Source organism: Triticum urartu, chromosome 3 (assembly GCF_003073215.2).
Source record: "Triticum urartu cultivar G1812 chromosome 3, Tu2.1, whole genome shotgun sequence".
NCBI classification, from domain to species: Eukaryota; Viridiplantae; Streptophyta; class Magnoliopsida; order Poales; family Poaceae; genus Triticum; species Triticum urartu.
This window is the reverse complement of record NC_053024.1, coordinates 13,588,599-13,603,574: the sequence shown is the minus strand read 5'-3', so window position 1 is coordinate 13,603,574 and position 14,976 is coordinate 13,588,599.

The window sequence follows — 14,976 nt, the reverse complement described above, 5'->3', positions numbered from 1 at the left end:
GCTCGTCAAGTTTAACCTGAGTATTCTGCGTGTGCAAAACTGGCTTGCACCCGTTGTAGATGGACGTAGAGCTTATCACACCTCGATCAACATGGTCATGACGGAAGAACACGTATGCCAACTGCAATGATGACCATGACTAATGAGATGCCGTATACATGACAAAGATAACAACACACCGGAGCAAGACCCGAATCCGTCTGGGGAGGGAGCAACGACGAAACCTTTGGACCCAAACCCACCAGGTGGTTCAATACTTAAAGCTCGAGTGGAGAACGGAGACACAGCTGCTTTGCAAAATATTTAGAGTTGGGAGGGGATATATTTATACACAAATGACTTTTTGCGACCAATGGCCAAAAGGCACAAGGTATCAAGAACAATCCAAAAAGGGGTAGTAAACACTATTTCAACATGCCCCATACTACCAACATAATAACAAGTATTCCACTCATCTAATCTGGAACCAATCAATGCATTCATTGTGCTCTCGTTCACCTCCCATCTCCGGAAGAGACATCTTCATCATTCACCTCATGGCACTGAATTAGACCAACGCCGGCCGCGACACCTTTGGATCTCCATTCGTACCGCATCCTGTTTGTCGAGGTTCGCGGCCGCCTAAATCTTCATCAGGACATTCACCGACCGGACTTGTGATCCTTATCCACCGTTTAACCCCCAGTGTTTTAGCAGCTTCAATAAACTAAAGCATTAGATCGCCACCTTGTACATTGAGTGTGCTAATCGAAACTCCTTAACTATGGCCCGACAACTTACCTTCATATGGGCCGTCCGTGCCCAGAGTTGCGGATTAAGAACAATACTTTTGTAACAACTATCTGACAACCTGAGCATTTGCCGCGTCGAGTACACCTATGCGTTCAAAGATATCATTCTCACGGAAGTCACAGCTATACCCAGTGGCCCCGTTTGGCACTCCATACGAATCTACAAGGTCACAGACAGGAGCCCCACACGTCTTCCCTCCCTGGAGAAACATACAGAAATTTAACGACTCGAGATCCTCTACCCTTTTGTTTGCATCTGGATATTGTACCCATGCTGGGTCCCTAGTGGGCCTTAGAGTCCAAGACAACGCGAATAGCTCCTCACCCTACAGCCAGACACACAATATATCTCACCGAACGTAGAATGTTCAACATTGAAGACTCGACGTACATTGCGGAAAACCCTAGCGCCCAAACAAGGTACCATTGAACATTTCTGCGTGCGGAGCATACCACCCACATCGGTTCACCCTAAATAATAGTTAAGCTGAATAGCCATCTGGTGATGCATTATGAACTCCAGGGTCGCCGTGCGACAGCCCATCCTACGTGCAAAGCAAATGACACGTCGAGGAACCGGCTTGCTGGTCGAAGCTATCTCTGCTGGAGCAAAATACCTTAGGCGATGAGAAGCGGGTCGTTCCTCCACCACACCGCTAATATACTTGCCCGGGGAGAAAAGCAGCCAAAACGCAAGACCTTCCCACATCTATGCTTTGTGTGATAACCGGCGCCCAGGTACAATTGAAGCCAGTTTAGAGTTCCATTCGTCTCTCTACAACTATTAACGAAGAGTTAGTGGTATCTTGCGAGAGGGTTGATGGTTAAACATATCGCTCCAACAACAATAGATACTTTTAACCCGGTATCCCTCTGATACCCATCTCGGTGAATGGCCGTATAGTTACTATAGTATATCTACTCAAGGTGAAAAATTTTCCTACGCACGAGGCGCAAGATCATGTTATGGCATAGCAACGCAGGGGAGACGTGTTGTTTCTACGTACACAACTCATACGACAGTAAACCACGACTGACGGAAAGTGCATTCTAGTCGACAGCGACTGCGTGAGGGAAGTTGAGTGAGACTTCGCTTTTGCAATTGTTGTCTTTTCACGATCAGCACCTCGAATGAAAAGCCTTAGCCCGCATATATCTTTCCTGCCTTCTACCCTCTGGGACACCTCTTCAAGTTGCAACCGCGTTCGAAGAGCACACCCCCGATACACGTGCTACGCCTTCAGATGCCTCTCCCGACCTCCTATCCCCAGCCAAAAGTGCGAGGGCGTTTCAACCAGTAAAATAGAAGTGCAGGTCCGGCAGCCAACCCGACTGCGTCGGTGACCGATACATGAGCGTACTGGGCATCTTTCAACTCATGCCCATACAGACTTTTCAAAGGGCCTTGCCCGAACCTTGCTTGGAAAACTATTGTTGTAGGAGAAGGAAATTCAGACAATAAGGAACGACAATTAGCGCCTAGGCGCCTACTTCTCGAGTGTGCCCGAGCTAGGAAGCATCGATCTACACACGTTTAAGCATTAATCCGTGCGCATATCTTCAAGAATCTGTGTTGACTAACGCTCAACCTTTGAGGATCCGTATGTATGGTGGCAGGGGGTCTATGCCGCCATACGAACGGATTGCTATGAGAATAGATTGATAGTTGCATTTACGGGAACGTGGATCAACTTGTGTGTATAGCGGAACTAGGTTGTGCCTCTACCTCAGGCTTATATTAGAAGGCGCCTCTGAAGGATGGGGAGCCGGCTTTCTGAAAGAGGCGCACATGCGCCACCAAGGAGAGAGAGCCTGTCTAAGATAGGAGTCCGTACTACCCGTCACGGCTGCACGTAGGCGACTCCCCCCCCCCAGAGATGGTCCCTGTAATAGTATGATACACCACACTAGGATTCCCTGCAGGACCATTAACCAGTGGGTGCAAAGAAAGCAATTACGGAAATGAGAGGGAAGGGGTGTTATAGAGTTACGCCAATTGGCGCCGCTGTCGCATATGATCGCCCTCTTCTTCTGCTAGTATACGCTGCAAGAAAAGTTAAGGGAACCGTACCATATTTAGGGTGATGAGTGGCTGTGTGAGACGTGGTCGCAGGATGACAACGACCAACCTTGGGCTAGTCAGCACCTCCTTCTACTTCTACCACGTTCCTTTTGGCTTTCCGGAGCAATAACGCCCCATCATCGGAAGTCCATTTCAAAGCTGTCAAACTTGTCCATCCATGGCCCAATGTCAAATGGCTCCCAGGAGAGGGTGGAGGTTGAGCCGGAGGACCAAGCTGGCCTTTCCTCGCCGTGTCTGCTTGCACACTCCACCTCTTGCTATACAGAATGCCCCCAGTCAATCTTCACTACTCCGAAACTTCCGGACAAAACATCAGTAGGCTTCAAATATACTCAATTTTACGTTCTAAGCGAAATCATTCTTCGAGCGCTCCTCGTCATCATCCGGTGAGTCACCCCACCGGATCCAAGTTACAGTCTGCTTGACCGAAGTCACCCTCCTTCGGTACATCAATACATGTCATATAACTTCAATAATTTAAGCTCGTTCCCATGCGGTGGTAATAGTACGTTGGAAGACGCAATTGTGGCAGCCTCTTTACCCTACGGTTCATAAATCGAAGCAACATTATGACGAAGAAGCGATTTCGACCACTGCATGTTGACTCGGGTCCTCCCGGCTACACAATACGATAATTACCATAATGCCGCGTCGGACTTGAGAATGCCACAGCAAAGAGATAGGTTGTGCTTGTCATCCCAAGGCCTGGTAGACCCTATTAGTACGGTCTAGTGACTCGACTATGGCAATCCCATACTCATTCACTTTATTCACCTCTTACATTCAAACGGTGGCTTTTCAGCGAGAACCGCTTTCGCCCGGACAACGTGCTAAAACAAAAAATCCACGGTTATTCCACTCTAAAATATCTACGGCCTAGTAAACGTCCCAACCATAAATTGAGCCTTGGCGGCCGTTGACTCCGAGGAGAATGCTTGTACGAATCATGACATGTGCGATACCTCGGGCAATCCCATATTCCCTGCTTCAAACCGCTCCGTAAGGCAACCAACATTTGCTTCTGCAACATTCTGACGTTAACAGGCGTAGAGTCACTTACTTCAGCTCAGGATTCATATCTAATCTAATCGAATTCTCAACTCACATTATCGAACATGCCCAGTAAGCGTTGCTTGCAATGGTCTAGTGATAGAATGATGCTTGTCAAAGGCGCCTGAAAGTGAAGATGTTGATGTGGGGTCATACTCCTAGAAGACTGGTGCCAGCAGGAACTCTTAGTGAATCAAGCTCCCAATACCATGTGACCCACTCCGGCGTGTGTGGTACTTCTCCGAAAATAGAAAGAGATGCCTACACTTCTGCAAAATCATCGCTCCAAGCAAAGCCCACAATCTTATGCCACAATTGACGTCACCGCACACCCTGTCCGCTAACCTAACGTCTTCTATAATGACACCCAGGTTACATCTACCTGAGACACCTGGAAAGGAAAAGATACTTGACATTGGAAAAGCTCTAGCAAACGAACTACACGATCTTTGTGCTATGCTTAGGATTGGGTCTTGTCCATCACATCATTCTCCTAATGATGTGATCCCGTTATCAATGATATCCAATGTCCATAGCCAGGAAACCATGACTATCTGTTGATCAACGAGCTAGTCAACTAGAGGCTTACTAGGGACATATTATGGTCTATGTATTCACACGTGTATTACGATTTCCGGATAATACAGTTATAGCATGAATAAACACAATTATCATGAACAAAGAAATATAATAATAATGCTTTTATTATTGCCTCTAGGGCATATTTCCAACAGTCTCCCACTTGCACTAGAGTCAATAATCTAGTTACATTGTGATGAATCGAACACCCATGGAATTCTGGTATTGATCATGTTTTGCCCTAGGGAGAGGTTTAGTCAACGGATCTGCTACATTCAGGTCCGCATGTACTTTACAAATCTCTATGTCTCCATCTTGAACATTTTCACGAATGGAGTTGAAGCAACGCTTGATGTGCCTTGTCTTCTTGTGAAACCTGGGCTCCTTGGCAAGTGCAATAGCTCCAGTGTTGTCACAAAAGAGTTTGATTGGCCCCGACGCATTGGGTATGACTCCTAGGTCGGTGATGAACTCCTTCACCCATATTGCTTCATGTGCTGCCTCCGAGGCTGCCATGTACTCCGCTTCACATGTAGATCCCGCCACGACGCTCTGCTTGCAGCTGCACCAGCTCACTGCTCCACCATTCAACATATACACGTATCCGGTTTGTGACTTAGAGTCATCCAGATCTGTGTCGAAGCTAGCGTCGACGTAACCCTTTACGATGAGCTCTTCGTCACCTCCATAAACGAGAAACATGTCCTTTGTCCTTTTCAGGTACTTCAGGATATTCTTGACCGCTGTCCAGTGTTCCTTGCCGGGATTACTTTGGTACCTTCCTACCAAACTTACGGCAAGGTTTACATCAGGTCTGGTACACAGCATGGCATACATAATAGATCCTATGGCTGAAGCATAGGGGATGACACTCATCTCTTCTTTATCTTTTGTCGTGGTCGGGCATTGAGCCGAGCTCAATCTCACACCTTGCAAAACAGGCAAGAACCCTTTCTTGGACTGATCCATTTTGAACTTCTTCAAAATCTTATCAAGGTATGTGCTTTGTGAAAGACCTATGAGGCGTCTTGATCTATCTCTATAGATCTTGATGCCTAATATATAAGCAGCTTCTCGAAGGTCCTTCATTGAAGAACTTTTATTCAAGTAGGCCTTGATGCTGGCCAAGAGTTCTATATCATTTCCCATCAAAAGTATGTCATCTACATAGAGTATGAGGAATGCTACAGAGCTCCCACTCACTTTCTTGTAAACGCAGGCTTCTCCATAAGTCTGCGTAAACCCAAACGCTTTGATCATCTCATCAAAGCGAATGTTCCAACTCCGAGATGCTTGCACCAGCCCATAAATCGAGCGTTGGAGCTTGCACACCTTGTCAGCATTCTTAGGATCGACAAAACCTTCCGGCTGCATCATATACAACTCTTCCTTAAGGAAACCATTAAGGAATGTCGTTTTGACGTCCATTTGCCATATCTCATAATCGTAGAATGCGGCAATTGCTAACATGATTCGGACGGACTTTAGCTTCGGTATCGGTGAGAAAGTCTCATCGTAGTCAATTCCTTGAACTTGTCGATAACCCTTAGCGACAAGCCGAGCTTTATAGATGGTCACATTACCATCCGCGTCTGTCTTCTTCTTGAAGATCCATTTATTTTCTATGGCTCGCCGTTCAACGGGCAAGTCAGTCAAAGTCCATACTTCGTTTTCATACATGGATCCTATCTCGGATTTCATGGCTTCTAGCCATTTGTTGGAATCCGGGCCTGCCATCGCTTCTTCATAGTTCGAAGGTTCACCATTGTCTAACAACATGATTTCCAAGACAGGGTTGCCGTACCACTCTGGTGCGGAACGTGTCCTTGTGGACCTTCGAATTTCACTAGGAGCTTGATCAGAAGTATCTTGATCATCATGAATAACTTCCTCTCTAGTCGGTGCAGGCACCTCAGGAACATTTTCTTGAGTTGCGCCATTTACCGATTCAAGAGGCAATACTTCATCAAGTTCTACTTTCCTCCCACTTACTTCTTTCGAGAGAAACTCTTTCTCTAGAAAGGATCCATTCTTGGCAACAAAGATCTTGCCTTCGGATCTGAGGTAGAAGATATACCCAATGGTTTCTTTAGGGTATCCTATGAAGACGCATTTTTTCCGATTTGGGTTCGAGCTTTTCAGGTTGAAGTTTCCTGACATAAGCATCGCATCCCCAAACTTTTAGAAACGACAGCTTAGGTTTCTTCCCAAACCATAATTCAAACGGTGTCGTCTCAACGGATTTCGACGGTGCCCTATTTAAAGTGAATGCGGCAGTCTCTAAAGCATAGCCCCAAAAAGATAGTGGTAAATCGGTAAGAGACATCATAGATCGCACCATATCTAATAGAGTGTGATTACGACGTTCGGACACACCATTACGCTGAGGTGTTCCAGGCGGCGTGAGTTGTGAAACTATTCCACATTTTCTTAAGTGTGTGCCAAATTCGTGACTCAAGTACTCTCCTCCATGATCTGATCGTAGAAACTTGATTTTCCTGTCACATTGATTCTCAACTTCACTCTGAAATTCCTTGAACTTTTCAAAGGTTTCAGACTTGTGTTTCATTAAGTAGACATACCCATATCTACTTAAGTCATCAGTGAGGGTGAGAACATAACGATAGCCACCGCGAGCCTCAACACTCATTGGACCGCACACATCAGTATGTATGATTTCCAATAAGTTGGTTGCTCGCTCCATTGTTCCTGAGAACGGAGTCTTGGTCATTTTACCCATGAGGCATGGTTCGCACGTGTCAAATGATTCATAATCAAGAGACTCTAAAAGTCCATCTGCATGGAGCTTCTTCATGCGTTTGACACCTATGTGACCAAGGCGGCAGTGCCACAAGTATGTGGGACTATCGTTATCAACTTTACATCTTTTGGTATTCACACTATGAATATGTGTAATATTACGTTCGAGATTCATTAAGAATAAACCATTGACCATCGGAGCATGACCATAAAACATATCTCTCATATAAATAGAACAACCTGTTGGGTTTCGTAGTAATTTCAAAAAATTTCCTACGCACACGCAATATCATGTGATGCATAGCAACGAGGGGGAGAGTGTTGTCTACGTACCCAACGCAGACCGACTGCGGAAGCAATGACACGACGTAGAGGAAGTAGTCGTACGTCTTCACGATCCAACCGATCAAGCACCGAAACTACGGCACCTCCGAGTTCGAGCACACGTTCAGCTCGATGACGATCCCCGGACTCCGATCCAGCAAAGTGTCGGGGAAGAGTTCCGTCAGCACGACGGCGTGGTGACGATCTTGATGTACTACAGCAGCAGGGCTTCGCCTAAACTCCGCTACAGTATTATCGAGGTATATGGTGGCAGGGGGCACCGCACACGGCTAATGAATAGATCACGTGGATCAACTTGTGTGTTCTAGGGTGCCTCTACCTCAGTATATAAAGGAGCCAAGGGGGGAGGGGGGCGCCGGCCAAGGGAGAGGGCGCAGGAGGAGTCCTACTCCTTCCGGGAGTAGGACTCCCCCCCAATCCTATTCCAACTAGGATTCCCCAAGGGGGGAAAGAGAGAGAGGGGGGCCGGCCACCTTCTCCTAGTCCTAATAGGACTAGGGGAGGGGGAAGTGGCGCAGCCACCTTGGGCTGCCCCTTTCTCCTTTCCACTAAGGCCCATGAAGGCCCATATGGCTCCCGGGGGGTTCCGGTAACCTCCCGGTAACCCGGTAAAATCCCGATTTCATCCGGAACACTTCCGATGTCCAAACATAGGCTTCCAATATATCAATCTTTACGTCTCGACCATTTCGAGACTCCTCGTCATGTCCGTGATCACATCCGGGACTCCGAACAACCTTCGGTACATCAAAATGCATAAACTCATAATGTAACTGTCATCGTAACCTTAAGCGTGCGGACCCTACGGGTTCGAGAACAATGTAGACATGACCGAGACTCGTCTCCGGTCAATAACCAATAGCGGGACCTGGATGCCCATATTGGCTACTACATATTCTACGAAGATCTTTATCGGTCAGACCGCATAACAACATACGTTGTTCCCTTTGTCATCGGTATGTTACTTGCCCGAGATTCGATCGTCGGTATCCAATACCTAGTTCAATCTCGTTACCGGGAAGTCTCTTTACTCGTTCCGTAATACATCATCTCACAACTAACATATTAGTTGTAATGCTTGCAAGGCTTATGTGATGTGTATTACCGAGAGGGCCCAGAGATACCTCTCCGACAATCGGAGTGACAAATCCTAATCTCGAAATACGCCAACCCAACATCTACCTTTGGAGACACCTGTAATGCTCCTTTATAATCACCCAGTTACGTTGTGACGTTTGGTAGCACCCAAAGTGTTCCTCCGGCAAACGGGAGTTGCATAATCTCATAGTCATAGGAACATGTATAAGTCATGAAGAAAGCAATAGCAACATACTAAACGATCGGGTGCTAAGCTAATGGAATGGGTCATGTCAATCAGATCATTCAACTAATGATGTGACCTCGTTAATCAAATAACAACTCATTGTTCATGGTCAGGAAACATAACCATCTTTGATTAACGAGCTAGTCAAGTAGAGGCATACTAGTGACACTCTGTTTGTCTATGTATTCACACATGTATTATGTTTCCGGTTAATATAATTCTAGCATGAATAATAAACATTTATCATGATTATAAGGAAATAAATAATAACTTTATTATTGCCTCTAGGGCATATTTCCTTCACAACCATTATTCTCAGATTTAAATGAGTAGCCATCTCGTATTAAACGAGATCCTGATACAATGTTCATGCTCAAACTTGGCACTAAATAACAATTATTGAGGTTTATAACTAATCCCGTAGGTAAATGTAGAGGTAGCGTGCTGACGGCGATCACATCGACCTTGGAACCATTCCCGACGCGCATCGTCACCTCGTCCTTCGCCAGTCTCTGTTTATTCTGCAGCTCATGCTGTGAGTTACAAATATGAGCAACGGCACCAGTATCAAATACCCAGGAGTTACTACGAGTACTGGTAAGGTACACATCAATTACATGTATATCACATATACCTTTTGTTTTGCCGGCCTTCTTGTCCGCTAAGTATTTGGGGCAGTTCCGCTTCCAGTGACCCTTCCCTTTGCAATAAAAGCACTCCGTCTCAGGCTTGGGTCCATACTTTGACTTCTTCTTCCCAGCAGCTTGCTTGCCGGGCGCGGCAACTTCCTTGCCGTCCTTCTCAAAGTTCTTTTTACCCTTGCCCTTCTTGAACTTAGTGGTTTTATTGACCATCAACACTTGATGTTCCTTCTTGACTTCTACCTCTGCTGATTTCAGCATTGCAAATACTTCAGGAATGGTCTTTTCCATCCCCTGCATATTGAAGTTCATCACAAAGCTCTTGTAGCTTGGTGGAAGCGATTGGAGGATTCTGTCAATGACCGCGTCATCCGGGAGATTAACTCCCAGCTGAGTCAAGCGGTTATGTAACCCAGACATAGTGAGTATGTGCTCACTGACAGAACTATTTTCCTCCATCTTACAGCTGAAGAACTTATCGGAGACTTCATATCTCTCGATCCGGGCATGAGCTTGAAAAACCATTTTCAGCTCTTCGAACATCTCATATGCTCCATGTCTCTCAAAACGCTTTTGGAGCCCCGGCTCTAAGCTGTAAAGCATGCCGCACTGAACAAGGGAGTAGTCATCAGTACGTGTCTGCCAAGCGTTCATAGCGTCTTGGTTCTGTGGGACGGGTGGATCACCTAACGGTGCTTGTAGGACATAATCTTTCTTGGCAGCTATGAGGATGATCCTCAGGTTCCGGACCCAGTCCGTATAGTTGCTGTCATCGTCTTTCAGCTTGGTTTTCTCTAGGAACGCGTTGAAATTGAATACAATGTTGGCCATTTGATCTACAAGACATATTGCAAAGATTTTAGACTAAGTTCATGATAATTAAGTTCATCTAATCAAATTATTTATGAACTCCCACTTAGATTAGACATCCCTCTAGTCATCTAAGTATTACATGATCCGAGTTAACTAGACCGTGTCCGATCATCACGTGAGACGGACTAGTCAACGTCGGTGAACATCTTCATGTTGATCGTATCTTCTATACGACTCATGCTCGACCTTTCGGTCTTCTGCGTTCCGAGGCCATGTATGTACATGCTAGGCTCGTCAAGTTAACCCTAAGTGTTTTGCATGTGTAAAACTGTCTTACACCCGTGTATGTGAACGTAAGGATCTATCACACCCGATCATCACGGCGTGCTTCGAAACGACGAACTTTAGCAACGGTGCACAGTTAGGGGAGAACACTTCTTGAAATTGTTATGAGGGATCATCTTATTTACTACCGTCGTTCTAAGTAAACAAGATGCAAAACATGATAAACATCGCATGCAATCAAATAATAAACGTGACATGATATGGCCAATATCACATAGCTCCTTTGATCTCTATCTTGGGGCTCCATGATCATCTTGTCACCGGCTTGACACCATGATCTCCATCATCATGATCTCCATCATCGTGTTTCCATGAAGTTGCTCGCCAACTATTACTTCCACTACTATGGCTAACGCGTTTAGCAATAAAGTAAAGTAATTTACATGGCGTTTCTCAATGACACGCAGGTCATACAAAAAATAAAGACAACTCCTATGGCTCCTGCCGGTTGTCATACTCATCGACATGCAAGTCGTGATTCCTATTACAATAGCATGAACAACTCATACATCATATATATAGATCATTCATCATTCATCACAACTTTGGCCATATCATATCACAAAGCACTTGCTGCAAAAACAAGTTAGACGTCCTCTAATTGTTGTCGCAAGTTTTACGTGGATGAATTAAGGTTCTAGCAAGAACGTTTTCTGACCTACGTAAAAGCCACAACGTGATTTGTCAACTTCTATTTACCCTTCATAAGGACCCTTTTCATCGAATCCTCTCCAACTAAAATAGGAGAGACAGACACCCGCCAGCCACCTTATGCATCTAGTGCATGTTAGTCGGTGGAACCGGTCTCACGTAAGCATACGTGTAAGGTTGGTCCGGGCCGCTTCATCCCACAATACCGTTGAAGCAAGATAAGACTAGTAGCGGCAAGTAAGTTGACAACATCTACGCCCACAACAAATTGTGTTCTACTCGCGCAAGAAGAACTACGCATAGACCTAGCTCATGATGCCACTGTTGGGGAACGTTGCAGAAAACAAAAAAATTCCTACGGTTTCACCAAGATATATCTATGAGTTCATCTAGCAACGAGTGATTAGATGCATCTACGTACCTTGTAGATCGCGAGCGGAAGCGTTCAAAGAACGGGGATGAGGTAGTCGAACACGACGTGATCCAAATCACCGAAGATCTTAGCACCGAACGGACGATGCCTCCGCGTTCAACACACGTACGGAACAGCCACGTCTCCTCCTTCTTGATCCAGCAAGGGGAGAGGAGAGGTTGAGGGAGATGGCACCAGCAGCAGCATGACGGCGTGGTGATGATGGAGCTGCAGTACTCCGTCAGGGCTTCGCCAAGCGCTATGGAGGAGGAGGAGGTGTTGGAGAGGGAGAAGGAGGCAACCAAAGGCGTGGGAGAAAAGCCCTCCTTCCCTCACTATATATAGGAGGGCCAAGGGGGGGGCGCCGGCCCTAGGAGATCCCATCTCCTAGGGTGGGGCGGCGGCCAAGGGGGGTTTCCCTCCCCCCCAAGGCACCTAGGAGGTTGCCTTCCCCTCCTAGGACTCTTTCCCCTTGTAACCCTAGGCGCATGGGCCTCTTGGGGCTGGTGCCCTTGGCCCATGTAGGCCAAGGCGCACCCCCTACAGCCCATGTGGCCCCACCCGTGGACCCCCGGGACCCTTCCGGTGGTCCCGGTACAATACCGATAACCCCGAAACTTGTCCCGATGCCCGAAACAGGACTTCCCATATATAAATCTTTACCTCCGGACCATTCCGGAACTCCTCGTGACGTCCGGGATCTCATCCGGGACTCCGAACAACATTCGGGTTACTGCATATACATATCCCTACAACCCTAGCGTCACCGAACCTTAAGTGTGTAGACCCTACGGGTTCGGGAGATATGTAGACATGACCGAGACGACTCTCCGGTCAATAACCAACAGCGGGATCTGGATACCCATGTTGGCTCCCACATGCTCCACGATGATCTCATCGGATGAACCACGATGTCGAGGATTAATCAACCCCGTATACAATTCCCTTTGTCAATCGGTATGTTACTTGCCCGAGACTCGATCGTCGGTATCCCAATACCTTGTTCAGTCTCGTTACCGGCAAGTCACTTTACTCGTACCGTAATGCATGATCCCGTGATCAACCACTTGGTCACCTTGAGCTCATAATGATGATGCATTACCGAGTGGGCCCAGTGATACCTCTCCGTTATATGGAGTGACAAATCCCAGTCTCGATCCGTGTCAACCCAACAGACACTTTCGGAGATACCTGTAATGCACCTTTATAGTCACCCAGTTACGTTGTGACGTTTGATACAACCCAAAGCACTCCTACGGTATCCGGGAGTTACACGATCTCATGGTCAAAGGAAAAGATACTTGACATTGGAAAAGCTCTAGCAAACGAACTACACGATCTTTGTGCTATGCTTAGGATTGGGTCTTGTCCATCACATCATTCTCCTAATGATGTGATCCCGTTATCAATGATATCCAATGTCCATAGCCAGGAAACCATGACTATCTGTTGATCAACGAGCTAGTCAACTAGAGGCTTACTAGGGACATATTATGGTCTATGTATTCACACGTGTATTACGATTTCCGGATAATACAGTTATAGCATGAATAAAGACAATTATCATGAACAAAGAAATATAATAATAATGCTTTTATTATTTCCTCTAGGGCATATTTCCAACACAACGAACATCAAAAATAAAAATTACATCCAGATCCGTAGACCACCTAGCGACGACTACAAGCGCCAAAGCGAGCCGAAGGCGCGCCGCCGTCATCGCCCCTCCATCGCCGGAGTCAGGCACAACTTGTTGTAGTAGACAGTCGGGAAGTCGTCGTGTTAAGGCCCCATATGACCAGTACCCCAGAACAGCAACCACCGCCGATGAAGAATAACGTAGATTGGAAGGATCCAAACCGAAGACACACGAACATAGACGAACAACGACGAGATCCGAGCAAATCCACCAAAGATAGATCCGCCGGAGACACACCTCCACACGCCCACCAACGATGCTAGACGCACCGCCAGAACAGGGACCAGGTGGGGATACCTTTATTCCATCTTCAGGGAGCTGCCGCCATCTCGCCTTTCTGAGCAGGACACAAACCCTAACAAGATTGAAAAAAACAACTAAAAACGGAGCCCTCCCGCCGGCCCTTGCCCACCGCGCCTCCATGGCCCTAGGGCCACCGGAGACGAGGCGGACCTGCGCAGGTGCCAGCGAGAGGCACGAACCCTAACTTTCTTTCTTGAAGGAGGAGGATAAGGAGGAGGCCGGTTTGCGCCTCTTGACATACTTTGCGTCGCGTCCAGAACTACACCCACTTAACAAAAGAGATGTATTTTGTAACGTATTACCTACTCCTATAAAATCTTTCATGTGGGGGCTAAATGGGTTTTCGTTCGGAAAAGAAATGAAAAGAATGAGGTGATGAGATATAAAGCAAGACTACTAGCTCAAAGGTTTACGCAGAGACTCGATATCAACTACTACGATACATATTCTCTTGTAATTATTGGAATTACATTTCAATACATAATATCTTTGGCAGTACAAATGAATTTATCAATGCAGTTAATGGACGTGGTGAACGCTTATCTGTACTATTTACTCGATGCGGATATTTATATGAAAGTCCTTGATGGACTTAAAATTCCAAATTCAAATAAAATCACAACATGTATTAATTACAAAATTCATTCTGGCTTGAAGCTGTTGCGTAAAATGTGGTATAATCGACTTAGTGAGTTCCTTCCCAATAAAGGACACTCGAATAATAATGATAGCCCATGCGTTTTTATAAAGAAATCCTCAAAAGGATTTGGCATCATCTCATTATATGTTTATGATCTCAACATCATTGGTAACGCAATAGATATAACTGTAGCACTCATTTAATGATGGAGTTTGAGATGAAAGTTTTGTAAAAAAAACAAATTATGCTTAGGTTTACAACTTGAGCACCTTCCCTCATGAATACTCGTTTATCAACCCGCTTATATTCAGAAAGTTTTGAAAAAAAATCAACATGGATAAATCATATCCATCCAAAACACCCATGGTCGTCCGATCCCTTGATTTGAAGGTTCCTTTTAGACGGGTTTTCTGGGCCAGAACAAAAGAAGCTTGCTCGCTGGCTATAGAATTATGATTTTTTATTCTTCCTTGTATCTATTGGTTCAAATGATCTGTTTTTACTGGTTTTATGTTCCTTTCTGTTTATTGTTTTCTTTAC